The 3,648-nt window shown below is 34.3% G+C and overlaps 1 non-coding gene across 1 annotated transcript; it reads right to left on the bottom strand.

Annotated features, from left to right (window-relative positions):
* Positions 1 to 227: 227 nt before the first annotated feature.
* Positions 228 to 333, bottom strand: LOC132354655 (U6 spliceosomal RNA). Its single transcript, XR_009499358.1, has one exon. It is a non-coding gene; the product is annotated as a U6 spliceosomal RNA (small nuclear RNA).
* Positions 334 to 3,648: the final 3,315 nt, after the last annotated feature.

The following is a 3,648-nucleotide window of genomic DNA, read 5'->3' as shown; positions in this document are numbered from 1 at the left end:
GTAAACATAACTTTTATATGCACTGGGAAACAGAAAATTTATATGACTGACTTTATTGCAATATTCACTTTATTACAATGGTCTGGAACTAAGCCCACAATATCTTTGAGGTATGCCTGTGTACTATAAGAAGCAAAAAAATTAGGCAACAGAGCTAACTGAAATATGTACTTATAATTTTTAAATAATCCAGTATTTTCTAACACATCTTATTCAATTTTAATTTCCATGAAGTTTTTTCCTTAAAAGGATAGAATATTATTCTTGCACAAGGCCATGCTAATCTTCTCGGTATTGTTCCAATTTTAGTATATGTGCTGCTGAAGCAAGCACAAGGATAAGATATTATTAGTCAATGATTGAAAAATTAACAAAAAATATTCTTAATATTTATGTGTTATATTTGACAAATACCTTAGTAGAAAAAATTAGAATTGATTCTTTGAAAAAATTAAAATTCAATTATTTTTCTTGAGGAAAAATTACAACATGGATTTTATTTTGTATTTGAAGGACAGAAGCAAATTAATTACATTTACATTTGGATGGATGCCAAAGTTGTTTTTATGAATAATTAACATTGGGAATGCTGACGATATATTGAATACCTTATTGTCATAAATGCTTTAAGAATATAAAACAATTACAGTCATCATGTCCTTCTGATCTCTCTTCCTATATCTAATACTTTTATTTCTTTAGAAATCATTTTTTTTTCAGGTCAAACAGCATGATAAAGGACACATTGCTTTGCTTTTAATAGTGTTGTAATTTTCATATATATAAATGTTATAAATTTCTTTAGTGTATTTACTTATGTGTATCATTTACCTTGAGTTTTGTAAAATCCATTTTCTAAATGCTGTTGCATTGCAAAATTAGGTGCTGAGTGGAAAACATATAACAAAACTTGGTGGGGGACTTCAAATAATGGTGGAATGGTACTTTAATGATTAACAGATCCTGAAAATGTCTGTTTAACTACATGGTTAAAACTTGTAAAGAAGTTGTATATGTAAGGGATTTATCAAGTGGAGCGCAAATATTGGATTGGCCAAAAAGTTCGTTCGGGTTTTTCAAGGATGTTATGTAAAAACCCGAACGAACTTTTTGGCCAATCCAATATAAGAAAAACTGCAATCAGCATTAGCAATAACTCTAAAAGAAAAATGTCACCTGGTATTTGTTAAACTAATTTAAAGCATGCCTATGAAGGCCTGAGTTAAAATTTTTAAAAAATAAAACTTTGCCCAAAGCTGGACTATAAGAATTTCTGCATAAATAGCTTAAAGTTAGGGAACCAGGGGAAGGACAGAGCTGAGTTCAGCTACCAGTGACACTATGAAGCACTGGTTGAGGCTATTATTAGGGAACAATTCTGGGCTCCCTGAGAGTTCATTTACCTGCAATGTATCAGCTGTGGAGACTTAAGCAGCACATAGACTGAGGCTGCAGGATGACGCTAAAAATTTAAGCGTGATTGTACAACTAAGCATGACCGCAGACCATGGCCTCCATGGACCCGATGCCCCTTCACTGATATCAGGGCTATGCAGATGCCCTGAACACTTCATTTGCCTCACTCTGGGTAGAGAAGAAGTAAGAAGAGAGAAAAAATTAGTCTTAAATTGGTTGGGTTTGAATATTAAATTTGAGTTAATTTTACCTAAAAATAATAATTTTAACCCCGAAGTGACAGAGCTTTAAATTTAAAGAGTCATGCTTATCAGGTAGAGTTTTGTTTCTGGTTTTTTACTCCATGAGAAGAAATGACAGCCAAAGCTAAGCTAAGATCTGTTTTAAAAAAAAAAAAAAGATTTTAATGCTTCATTTCTGAATTTTGACTATATTTGAGCTTTGTCACATATACACTAGCATGTGTGTGTGTCTGTGTGTACTGTGGGAAACAAGTTTATTCCATAGTCTTAACTAACTCTTTGAGGCATAAATATAGAAGAGTTTTATTTTTACCCAATACCGTGGTTTGTCATATCTTCATCTCCTGTACTATAGTATTATTTGTGACAGATTTTACTAATTTCTAGTCAGTTTTGTCAATTAAACTTGGTCCGATCTATTTAAAACTTCCAATCTTATACCTGGTTCTAAATATGCAGATATTCTTCTACCATCATTCTGGCTCTAGTTGCTCCCATGTTTGAAAGCCGAGAGGAGAAAGAAACCAAAGCCTAATGTGGTGATGTTACTGTCTTATGAAGAGAAGGCTGTGCTGCCTTCTGGAAAAAGCTCTGGCAGTTTCTTATAAAGTTAAATGTACACCTATCACTCCTTGATCTAGAAAGTTTACTCTTTGGTATTTGCACAAAAGAAATGAAAATACACACAAACACACCCAAAAACAAACTAGCAAAGAAACAAAAACACGAGATAAGAATCTTCAAATAACTCTTATGTGTAAGTCAAACATTAGAATCAGTAAGTGACTGGTCAAGCCACTTGACTATTTATCCTACCTTCTAATATAACTCCCTCCCAGTACACAGGCAGATACTTCAGAAGCTCTCATGGATTCCCTCCAGCAGTTTCCTGAGTGAGCAAGCTTTTCAGAAGCTCTGCATTCCCATCTGTGCAGGAATCACCCATCTGATCATTCTCTTTTCCTATCGACCAGTATATGGGGAGAGGATGACTAGGGTGACGTGTGGGAAAGTAGAGCTAGTTCTGCCTCCAAGAAAGCCCTTGGGCAAGGTGCCTGGTCCCCATTTTGGGTAGCTCCAGGGCACCTCTCTTTAAACTGAGTGGCATTTGACATTTCATTCTTAATTTTAGCCTGGCAAAATTTGGAAACACTAACATTCCCCTGAAAATCCTACTGTACACACACTCACGCATGCACTAAAGAGAAAGTCCTGCAGTAGTTGTCAACCAGGGGTGATTTTGCCTTCACATGACATTTGACAATATCTGGAGACACTTTATTTTCACAACTGAGGTGGAGGTTGCTATTGGCATCCAGTAACTGGAGAAAACAGATGTTTCTAAACATCCTACAATGCATTGTACCCCCATAAAGCAAATAATTATCTGGTCCAAAATGTCAAAAGTGTTGAGGTTGAGAAACTTTGAGTTACAAGAAATCTCAAACTTCAGACTTTTATAGAGAAACTATAAATGCTGGAGAGGATTAAAAAATCGTACCCAGAAATATGGCACCTTGTAAGAGTGAGCCTATGTGAAATAAGCACGCCATGCGATCAAGCTGCAGATATTTACAGTGATCGTAGACATTGTCTTCTCAACCTTCACACATCAAGTCATTTCAATAAGCCTGTACAGTTTTTGTTGGAAGTAATTACAACTAGAAATGACAGCAAAACCATATTCTCAAAGGACAGTGTTGTACGGTAACCTAATGATGCAGATAGAATATCATTTAGTATGTTTTAAAAGAATTATGAAGAACATCACCAATGACATTATGTTGAGTGCTTTAACAAGTAACACAGTATTTAAAATATTAAAGAAATATGGTACCTTTAAATGATGCAAAGACATCTACTTATTTTCAAAATTAATTTAAACCCAGGAAATGAGTGCACTTATTTGTGCCATAACTTACATAAATTCATTTCAAAAAGATATTTTTAGTTTTATAGTTTGACCAGCAATAAATAAGTTCTGGAAGAG

This window comes from Balaenoptera ricei, chromosome 1 (genome assembly GCF_028023285.1).
Source record: "Balaenoptera ricei isolate mBalRic1 chromosome 1, mBalRic1.hap2, whole genome shotgun sequence".
Taxonomy (NCBI): Eukaryota; Metazoa; Chordata; class Mammalia; order Artiodactyla; family Balaenopteridae; genus Balaenoptera; species Balaenoptera ricei.
The sequence above is the reverse complement of the archived record's forward strand: the minus strand, read 5'-3'. Positions and strand labels throughout refer to the sequence as shown.